This window comes from Galeopterus variegatus, unplaced genomic scaffold (genome assembly GCF_000696425.1).
Source record: "Galeopterus variegatus unplaced genomic scaffold, G_variegatus-3.0.2 Scaffold2844, whole genome shotgun sequence".
In the NCBI taxonomy this organism is placed as follows: domain Eukaryota; kingdom Metazoa; phylum Chordata; class Mammalia; order Dermoptera; family Cynocephalidae; genus Galeopterus; species Galeopterus variegatus.
This window is the reverse complement of record NW_007728955.1, coordinates 20,236-31,819: the sequence shown is the minus strand read 5'-3', so window position 1 is coordinate 31,819 and position 11,584 is coordinate 20,236. Positions and strand designations below refer to the sequence as shown.

At 47.5% G+C, this 11,584-nt stretch overlaps 1 pseudogene; it reads left to right on the top strand.

Annotated features, from left to right (window-relative positions):
* Nucleotides 1-588: 588 nt before the first annotated feature.
* Nucleotides 589-11,368, top strand: LOC103599079 (annotated as a pseudogene).
* Nucleotides 11,369-11,584: the final 216 nt, after the last annotated feature.

Here is an 11,584-nt window from a genome sequence, read left to right as displayed (position 1 = left end):
AAACCTTCCGCAGCCATTTTGAGTGTTCTTCCTGTCCACCAGTGCCATCTTAGACGGACATCAATCAAAACATAATTGCCTAACAGGTACTTCAGAAAGTTCGTGAAAAAACAGAACCAAAGGGACGGCCCGGTGGCGCACTTGGTAGAGGGCGGCGCTCCCGCCGAGGGTTCGGATCCCATGTGGAGACCGGTTCCCGCTCACTGGCTGAGCGCGGTGCGGGCGCGACACCGAGGGTTGCGATCCCGTTACCGGTCAGTAAAAAAAGACAAAAAGGAAAAAAAAAATGGTAAAGTAGGGTAAGATGTCCACACTACAGATAAAAAGGTATGAGTGTGTGTGTGTAAGATTCTTAAGCACATATGTTGTTTCCAGGTGCAGAGAGGCACCCCTGGAGGGCGCAGTGGAGGTGGGCCATGCGTTCACTTTTTGCTCTCTAGTATTCTGAGTCTATTTGTGTGTGTGTGTGTGTGTGTGTGTGTGTGTGTGGCATGGCCTGAGGGACTGGGGGTGCTGCCCCGTGCAGAACCGGACACTCATCACAGGGGTGCCATTTGGAGCACAGCGGCTGACAGGACAGGGCCCGCGATGGGACCCGAGGCCTGGGGTCTGCAGAGCAAGCCGCAGAGCAGGCGCTTCAGGCCGTGGCTCCCAGACTCAGTGGACCTGGGGTGCAGGAACCCGCTTTCCTCACCTACCGAGCCCGGGGCATGGAAGCTCGGCCCTGACGAGGACGCCACCTCGTCTCCCACACAGAATGCGGGCAGGGTCGCCGCCGGCCTGTCCTGAGGGTCACAGGTCGTTGCCCCAGGCGCCGTCTGGCGCAGGTTCCCATGAGACCAGCGGTTTTCATTAATTTCGGTTCAATTCAGTTTAGCTTCCCGGGACAACAAAATGCAAGACTTAATCCTTGAGTGGATTATGGATTTAAAAATTACTCTAAAGGACGTTTTGGGGATGATGGGAAAGACTTGAGTGTGGACTGCATAATAGATAATATTATTGCACTGTATTTAAAGTGGGTATGATAATGGTATTGTGGTTTTGCAGGAGATGTCCTTAACGTTCGGAGATACGATGGAGGGGTTAGGGTTAACGCTTAATAATCTCTGCAAAGTACTTTCAAATGGGTCAGTTAAAAAAAAAAAGAAAAAAAGAAAGAAAAGAAAAAAAGGAGAGAAAGAGGGGCCAGCGTGGCTGAAAGCACTGACTTCTGGTGACTCCAGGTGAAGGATACGTGGTTGTCCATCACAGTATCCTTTCTACTCTTCGTGGAGTCGATTATTTTCCACAAATAAAATGCTATCAATTTTCTCAAAAGGACAGTCCTGCTTCGTTGTTGGGAACTGCTCTCCGCTTCTCTCCCTTCCCCTGCGTCACTCTCAGGATCTGCTGTTGTGGATTAAACAGATGCTGTGGGCTAGCCTGGGAGCCTGGCACGCTTCACAGTGCTGTTCCCAGGGAGAACTGCTACAAGCAAACTGTCAGCCCCCCACGGCCCCCTGGTTGGCTGGCACAGCCTGGATGCTGGGTCAGAAACGGGTCACTGGGGCCGGCCCGTGGCTCACTCGGGAGAGTGCGGTGCTGATAACACCAAGGCCACAGGTTCGGATCCTATATAGGGATGGCTGGTTGGCTCACTTGGGAGAGCGTGGTGCTGACAACACCAAGTCAAGGGTTAAGATCCCCTTATTGGTCATCTTTAGAAAACAAACAAACGAAGAACAGGTCACTGTGGCCATTGCTGACCACCGCCCTGCAGCCTCAACCAGAAGACCCTCTGAGCAACGTCCCCAAGCAAAGTCCACACTTTGACTAGAACAATAAGTAACTGCACCTCATTGAGATTAGCTTCATCGAACCACCTTAGTTTAGTCTAGAATCACACCTCTCAAAATTTGGAGAGATGGACACAGTACGCTTTGATTCTTTTGTGTGTGTGTGGCTGGCCAGCACCGGGTGGACACAGTACCCTCGGAGGCTCTGTTAATACTACAGAACTTCTCCCATAAAACACACGCATTTTGCATGTCATGTCAAGGGGCTAACAGCAGTTGTGAAGTCCACCCACTGGGCCCAGGTTACAATTTGCTAGGCTAGACAAAAATTGGAAACAAGCTGAATGTCCATCAGCTGGTGAGTGGATAGACCAATTGTGACATAACCTTACAACGGAGTACTACTCAGCAGTGAAAAGGAGCCATCTCTAGACACATGCTACAACACGGATGAACCTCAGAAATGTCATGCTCAGGGAAAGGAGACAGACACAAGAGACCTCACATTATACCGTCTATTTATAGGAAATATCCAGAAAAGGCAAAACTCTGAAGATAGAAGGTATATTAGTGGTTGCCTGGGGTAGGAGCTGGGGGACGGGGACAGGAATTAACAGTAAGTTGCATGACATATACTGGGTTGATGAAAACGTTTTAAAACTGATTTATGGTGGAGGTTGCACTGCAGTATGTTTGTAAATTTACTAAAAATCACTTGAAAAGGGTGAATTATATGCTATGCAAAATATGCCTCAATAACGTTATTTTTAAAGTTCACTGGGCTCGAACATGTTGGCTGATTTTTTTTAATATATATAGTGTCACAGAACTTTATGTTTGACAGGCTAGCCTGTGTCCGGCAAGCACATAGGGCCTCATAATTCAAACCCACATGACCTTGTCCCTGCCCTCGTCTTTGCCTTTGAACCTCACCATGCACGTGCTCTGCCTCGACTGGGTGGTAAGTCCCTCTGGGAAGGGGTGGTGTCCTTTTTTGCTCACCATCGTATCCCAGGGCCAGCACAGAGCCAGCACAGGGCAGCTGCTTGCTAAATACTTGTCTACGGAATTAAAGAAGGAATGAATGATGTCATCTCCTCCTGTGACAAGTGGCAGGGCTTCTAGCTGCTCCTTTTACAGGTCATCAACCTCTAACCACTTTCCTTTCCACCACTGGGTACCTGGGAATGTCTTTACCCCTCAGGAGAACTCTAAGCTCTGTTCATCAGGTTTCTGGTTAGAAACTTCAGCCTTGCTCCCTGGAATTGCTTACTTTAGAAGAGTTTGGGCCTCAGGGTCTACTGTTTCTACTATTCATCCAAAGCCAGGACTTCGTGTATGTAATCTCCTTTAATCCTTGCGACAGTCCTGTGGAATAGGTACTATTATTACCCCTAGTTTACAGATCATAAAACTGAGGCCCAGAGAGGTGAAGACAGGCACCCAGAGTCAGAAAGCTGGTCACGAGCAAAGGCAGGATGTGAACTCAGAGCCTTTATGCCAAAGCCCGGCACTTCAGACTACAGTTCAGACTAACCACAGATCATTCCGGCCTCCAGAAGGTGCACACACCTTTGGGCCATTCAGTGGACAGGAGTGGAATGACATCAGTTACACACTGGGATGGAAAGTGGAATCTCGGAACCCCTGTGACACCTGTTTTAAGCCTAACAACTGCATAGATCATTCCGGCCTCCAGAAGGTGCACACACCTTTGGGCCATTCAGTGGACAGGAGTGGAATGACATCAGTTACACGCTGGGATGGAAAGTGGAATCTCGGAACCCCTGTGACACCTGTTTTAAGCCTAACAACTGCATCCTGGGTAATTTCGAGGACAAAAAAAAAGGGTGCTTTATCAACACCCATGAGTGGCATTTCTATTTCAACCAAGGATGCTTTTGATACCTGGCTGCTCTTTTCTTACCTCTACTTGCCTCTCACCTTCTCAAATAAATTCTCTTCCTCTGCTTCTCTTTGTAGAAATTTGTTCTTCCTGGGGCCCAGTTGCTGGAGGAATCCCGCATCCCTCTCGCAGAGCTCCGTATTCTAACCCTGGGTCCTGGCGCCATCTAGTGGCTAGACTTGGGAAGTACCAGCCTCCCTCTGACCAGCTGGACGTGAGTCACAGTTTGGGGGAGATCAGTGCTTTCTAGACTTTCTCTCATGCACAGAAACAGCAAGGCTCTTCAGGGTACCAGAGGCCAGATTCTCCAGAGGTGTTTAAGCTGCACTTATGGAGGCCTTAACTCTTTCCTTTAAGTATAAACTACATCATCAAATATAGGGGAAGTGACGTAACACCTATTTACTCCCCACCTGGATTTAGTAGATGCTGTATTTGCTTCAGATTCCTGTATCTTTGAGAAAACTAATGCTGAAATAAAGTAAAGGGGTAACCGGGGCCCTGAGGTGTGGAAGTGGGGGAAGCCAAACCCATCCGCAACCAGGTAAAGAGCACAGCAAAAACACCATTTCCACGTGGGTAGCCCTCCACAGCCACCACAATTGCCATGGCTGCCACAAAAGCAGCTGGTCTCTATAGCAGCAGTCACAGCCACTGTGCATATGGCACGCCAGACTCACAACTGCATTGACACAAGGAGAGGCACCAGTGGAGACCAAAAACCAAAAAAAACCCACAAGAGGTCCTCTCCACGAAGCACACTCCAGAGTAACAGAAGAAGCATCTGATTTACGATAACAGGGGAGGACTTGATCATACCTGTCTCAGTCCTGGGCAGACCATCTAGGCAACAAACCAACAGAAAAACAGTTAATCTGTCAGATGGAGAGAACAAATCTATGGTTATTAGAGGGCGAAAGGGAGAGACTGGATAAGGGACATAAAGAATAAGTATGATTTATAACAAAGAATATGCTAATAAAAAATTTAGAATTTATTAAAAAAACAAACAAAAAAACCCCCAAAGCTTCCAGGCCCATCTCTTTGGCCTTCCTCTCCAAAAGTCATCTGCATGCCTAAGTTGAAGTATGTCAGTTCCATCTCATGTCTCCTTGTGCATATGCGTGGGTTCCTATAGGGCAGGACTCTACACCCACCTTGCCATGAATGGGTTACAGGTGTGCAGATGGGAAGGGCCTGGGGCAGCTGTGGGACGTCACCTCCTCCAGCAGTTTCCTCCACTAACACCAGTAAGCTGTACTAACACTTTCATTTTCTACATGTGCTGTAATGTGATAAAGGCTTAAAGAGTGAAATGTCTGGGTTGCAAGGCACACACGTCTTCAGCTTCACCAGGCGTTGCCAAACTGGTCTTGCCTTTTATCTTAACTCTCTGGCTTCAGGGGCTCTTGCTGCCCAAAGAAACTTGGGTAACTGACACCCCCTGGGTATGTAGCTTAGGACTCGAGAGCATCCAGCCATTGATTCATTTCATAAATATTTTTTGGCATCTGCTGTGCCTTGTGTAATAAAGTCCTTTGTCTCTGACCCAGGAGGCTCGTGTTTTTGCCAGCCTCTGAGACTGGCAGGCTGCCCTGTGAGCTTGCAATCAAGTGAAATCTCAGACTCTTCCAAGTTCTTGACAAGACACCTCCCTTTTCCCAGCAACACCAAAGCACTTCCCCAAGCCCTGGAAGGTACAAAAGAGGAGGGTCAGCCTTGGCCTCTTTGGAGGGGCTCACGGCCAAAAGAGGAGCTTTGGCACCACACCCTGCTTTTTCCTCAGTAGCGTCTGTCAGCATCTGGAATTATCACAGCAGTGTATTTGTCCCTTTGTTCATTGTCTGTCTACCACAGCCCCGTGAGAGGAGGTTCCTGGTGGTCTTGTTTGCCCACACACAGTGCCTGGCACATTGAGGGGTGCTCAGAGAGTACTGCGTGAGTGAGTGAACGAACAAACTTAGGTGCTGAAACCAGGACTGCAGGGGGAGAACAGCCTGGCAGGTGTAGACTTTACAGTGAGGAGAGTGGGAGGTGAGATGGTTCACTGTGTACATGCTGATGTCCCTACGGAGTGGGCACCGCACTGTTGCCTGCACTGATGGAGAAAGGGGGAATCTGACCCACAGAAGCCAACGCATGTGAGGCGGATCTATCCTTCACTCATGCCATAGTGATGGGGGCAGCCGTGTTTGTTCTGTGTGATGCTGCCCCCACCCACGCCACAGATGACTGGATCAACGGGTGCCTGAGCCAAGCTGGGTCAGTCAGTTCCTTTCCCAAGGCTTTGGGATCGAGATTGTGTGCGAGAGAGAGAGAGAGCAAGGATGGTCTGCGGGTGTCTGCACCGGCACACATAAAGCCAGGCACTGTCACTCGACTTCCTGGCAGAGGCAGAGGCTGCTGCTGTGCAGAGAAGAACAGAGCGGATCCACAGAGAGAAGGCGATGAGAGAGAAGGAGGGAGACATGTGGCACTTCCTTGGGCCCCCAGGACCCCTGTACTTGGGTACTGCGAGGCTACCTTGGGCCTGAGGATCCAGCTGCCTTTTTCTGCTTCATCCAGCTCTAGTATTTTACTTGAAAACTAAAGTCCCTATGGATGTGATTTATAAACCACCTTCTCCAACCTTGCATTTATTTTTTTTTATTTTATTTTTTTTTAAAGATGACCGGTAAGGGGATCTCAACCCTTGGCTTGGTGTTATCAGCACCACGCTCAGCCAGTGAGCGAACCGGCCATCCCTATATAGGATCCGAACCCGGGGCCTTGGGGTTATCAGCACCGCACTCTCCCGAGTGAGCCACGGGCCGGCCCCAACCTTGCATTTAGACCTCAGTAATGTGTGATCAAATTTGAGCAGCAGATTTCCTTTCCCCATTATATTTTGCTTATTAAATGGGTTGGAAACCCTTGAGTCTAAATCCATTGGTAGGTCAAAGGGGATGGGCGGGTCCCAGGGGGAGAAGACGCTAGCTTGGATTAACCAGGTTCTGCAGAGAATTCGCATGTGAACCACTGAGACTTGACTGAAAATAAATAATGGCCAAGGTGACACGGCCTATAATGGCTGTTATGGTCTGAGTGTTTGTCCCCTCCAAAGCTCACATGGAAGCTGTATCTCCAATGTGGCAGTGTCGAAAGGTGGGGCCTTTAGGAGGTGATTGGATCATGAGAACTATGCCTCATGAATGGATGAATCCATTCAGGGATTAATAGTTTAATGATTTAGTGGGTTATCGGGGAGTAGATAACCTGGGGCTTCACAAGGAGAGGAAGAAAGCATGTGGAAATGGACTAAAACGTGGCATAGCTGGGTTTCAGATCAGTTATTCCCAAGCTGGGCTCTCAGCCATCCAGTTTGTGATCAGTTTGGGGGCTGGAGGTGGCCCTCGGTTAGGAAACAATAGTGGGAGACCAGAGTGGTGTGTATAAGCCCAAAGAACAGGAAATGTTTTTAGGAGGTTTTCCAACAGCAGCAGAAACAATACCTTTGGGGTGAATGAGGGTTCTTCGAAAAGTTCGTGGAAAATGAGTATTTTGAAAAAATTATGCGTGAATTTCTTTTTTTTTCTTAATTTTATTTTGTCGATATACAATGAGGTTGATTATTGTGGCCCATCACCGAAACCCCCCTCCCTCCTCCCTCTCCCCCCTCCCACCCAACAATGTCCTTTCTGTTTGCCTGTCGTATCAACTTCAAGGAGTTGTATTGTTAAGTCTTCTCCCCCCCTCTGGTTTTTTTGTGTGTGCGTGTGAATTTATTTTTAGCTCCCACCAATAAGTGAGAACATGTGGTATTTCTCTTTCTGTGCCTGACTTGTTTCACTTAATATAATTCTCTCAAGGTCCATCCATGTTGTTGCAAATGGCAGTATTTCATTCGTTTTTATAGCTGAGTAGTATTCCATTGTGTAGATATACCACATTTTCCGTATCCACTCATCCGATGATGGACATTTGGGCTGGTTCCAGCTCTTGGCTATTGCAGAGAGTGCTGCGATGAACATTGGGGAACAGGTATACCTTCGACTTGATGCTTTCCATTCCTCTGGGTATATTCCCAGCAGTGGGATAGCTGGGTCATATGGTAGATCTATCTTATGCGTGAATTCCAAAAAACTCTTTTACACCAAAATAAACTCATGCTAACTTGTTATAACATGTCTGAACAGGATCTAGTTTGAGGCACTAAACAGGATAAGTCAACAGTTTGAAAGAACCCCTATCAGAGCAACATGAATTCTGCTAAAATTGAAGGAAAAACAAATGCCAAATTTATGGTGAAGCTTGGGTGGAAGAATAGTGAAATCACTGATGCTTTACAAAAACTTTATGGGGACAATGCCCCCAAGGAATCAGCAGTTTACAAATGGATAACTTGTTTTAAGAAGAAATGAAGGGCTGCCGGTGAGCTCAGTTGGTTAGAGTGTGGTGTTACAACCCCAGGGTCAAGGGTTCGGATCCTTGTACCAGCCCCCCACCCTCCCCTGCCTCCCCAAAAAGAAGGGATGAGAAAATGTTGAAATTCACAGCCGCCTACCATCTGCAACAATTTGAAGGGAAGAAAGGTCATCTTCTTTGTGCCCTAATTGAAGAGAACTGACGATTAATGGCAGAACCAATAGCCAACACCATAGACAACTGGTTCGGCTGACACAATTCTGACCGAAAAATTAAAGTTGAGCAAACTTTCTACTTGATGGGCACCCAAACTCTTGCACCCAGATCAGCTGCAGCCAAGAGCAGAGCTTTCCATGGAAAGTTTAAACAAGTGGGATCAAGATCCTGAAGTTATTTCTTTGAAGAGTTGTACCAGGAAATGAAACACGACTTTACCAATCCTGAAGACAAAGCACAATCAAAGCCATGGCTACCTAGAGGCGGAAGTGGACCAGTCAAAGCAAAAGGGGACTGGTCAAGAGCAAAGGTCACGGCAGCTGTTTGGGGGGATGCTCAAGGCATTTTGCTTGTTGACTTTCTGGAGGGTCAAAGAACGACAACATCTGCTTATTATGAAAGTATTTTGAGACAGTCAGCCAAAGCTTTAGCAGAAACAAGCCCTGGGAAGCTGCACCAGAGAGTCCCCCTCCACCACAACAAGGGTCCTGCTCTTTCCTCTCATCAAACAAGGGCAGTTTTGTGAGAGTTTCAATGGGAAACCATTAGGCATCCAACTCACAGTCCTAATTTGGCTACTTCTGACTTCTTTTTGTTTCCTAATCTTAAAACATCTTTAAAGGACATCCATTTTTCTTCAGTTAATAATGCAAAAAAGACTGCACTGATGTGGTTAAATTTCGAGGACGCTCAGTTCTTTAGGGATGGACCACATGGCTGGTACCATTGCTTACAAAACTGTCATGAACTTAATGGAGCTTATGTTGAGAAATAAAGTTTACATTTTTAATTTTTATCCCTTAATTGCCATCACTTACAAAAGTGTCCTGAACTTAATGGAGCTTATGTTGAGAAATAAAGTTTACATTTTTAATTTTTATCCCTTAATTCCATTTCTCAAGAACTTTTTGAAGACCGCTTGTATTTCAACAATATTGTATTTGTAACGAATTCTCCATGGGGCAGCAGGTCAGTGCCAGGTGAGATTGGTGGAACTTAGAAGAAAGAAGCTTGGAGGGATTGTAAAAGTGAAGTGGAAGAATATTTGCCTGTATTTCCCCCACAGCAGCTCTGATCACACTCGACTGTAATTGCTGGGGACTTGCCCCGGCCCCCACCTCACTAGATGGATGCCCCCGGGGGTGGCGCCAAGTCTTTCTTATTCACTGTTGAATCCCAGCGAGCACTTGGAGGCCCTCAACCACTAGCAGATGGGTGAGTGCCCTTCCAACATGAGTACAACAGACCACGGTGACCCAGAGTTCAAGGAGAGGACTCTGCAAGTCCAGGGTCTCCCCATACCCTGCGTGTCTGTCTCTCCACACTCACACCCCAGACCGTGACAACTTGTTTACTAGTCTGTCCTGCCCAAGCCTCTGCTAGGTGCCCTCTGCACTCAGCATCTCAGATGACCCTCAGGCCACTCTACAGTCAGGGCCTTTTCATCCACCCATCCTGCAAATGAGGAAACTGAGGCCAAGAGAGGTGGAGTAACCTGCCCAGGGTCATGTTTATGGTCATGACAAAGGCGGAATTTGAGCCCAGGCCATTTGTCTTCCGCCTGTTGGGCTGCTGGAGGAGACAGAGGGGCAGGACAGCGGGGCGGGAGCCCAGACAGGGCCTCCCACAGGCCTGGGCATCCCCTGGCTCCACTGCTTTGTGCTGTAGGAACTTCTTCCGGCAGGTTCTTTAGCCTCTCTGCTTCTCACTTTCTTTGCCTGTAAAATGGGGGTTTCCACTGCTACCTCACTCAGTCGCTTTAGAATTAAATGTGATAATAACTATAATGTACCCACAACCTGGCATTTAGCAAGCTCTTAAACAAAATAATACATAATGTATAGTGACAGTATTTAAAATATATGTAATAGTCTATAAAAAAGCATACTTATCTACAGTGACAGAAAGCAGATCGGTGGTTGGGAGGGGAGAGATGAGAGAATGACAAAATGCCATGAGGACTGTTTGGGGGTGGTTTGGTGGGTGCACGCATCTGTCAAAACATATTCAGCGGTACACTTTCAATACGTGCAGTTTGTTCTTCTACGTCAATTATACCTCAGCAAGGCTGTTTGAAAGCACATGCACTATTCTACGACCATTAAGATTTCACAGAAATAAGCTGTGTGTTACTGGGACACAGAATAGCAAACAAGAAAAGAACTACTACCATGGACACTGCGAGAGCCCCTCTGAGTAATACAGACACTAAGGTTTGGAGGCAAACAGGGCTTCATATAAACTGCTGGCATTTTAACTTCTCCAGGCGTTTGCACTTTTTCTGTCGTCATTATTCTTTCATGTGTGACCACCCTAAGGTGACACATAGTAAGTGGCAGGGTCGGGATTTGAACTCGTCCCTGAGTCGAGACCTGCAGCTCGCCAGCGCCCTCTGGTGCCTCCCTCGTGTGGGCACACGCAGCCTGCCAGCCTGGGCGCTCCCAGGTCTGTCCGCGCCGACACCCGCTCCTGCAGCCCTCAAGTCCGCCGGTGGGAGGCAGGTGCGGACCGGGGGCGCTGTCTCTGGTCCTGAAAATCCCAGCCCGCCGCGAAACCAAAGTGCAGAGCCCTATCCGCAGACGAATCACCCTTCCACGCCGTTCCTGGTTCCTCTGTCAATTTATGACGGCCTCGAGGAGTCCGGCTGGTGGTTTTGAATGTTTTGTGATTAACGGTTTAAACGTCGTAGGCAATTCTCCAAAACAGCAATGACAGAAAGAGTCAAGGAGAGTGGGGATGGGTGGGGGAGCGGGGGTGGGAAGAAGGTGCTGGCCTTCTAGTGACAGCCACCAAGGCTCGGACAATTCATCAAAGCCAAATATACAGTCTTAAAATAGAATGTGGGTCTAAATAGACAGAACCACCCTCCGCATAAGATTTGTAACAAAAGTTAATACGAATGGAGTTAGTAGTTCTAATGGCAGGTTGGACCCAAGAGCCCTATCAGTGCTAGCAAGATGGCAGAGCTCATATACAGTAGCTTCAAGAGCGATGGCACCTTACGATGTCTAAAGAAAGTATGACACTCCCTCAGCGGCCTGAAGGACAGTGTTACAGCTATTAATAAAAAGAAAAACCACAGGCCCTTCCCTCCACTTGATTTATTGTCTGCAGTAGTAAATTGTCTGGTTATGTCTTATAGACTTAAAAGTATTGGGAAGGAAGTTCTCACTTAAGGGCAATTTATCTTAATATACTACAAATTATACTAATTTTGTCAATTTGAAGTATATGTTGTTATATAAAAATTTTTAACTTTTTTTAAAGAGAGGGAAGGGGG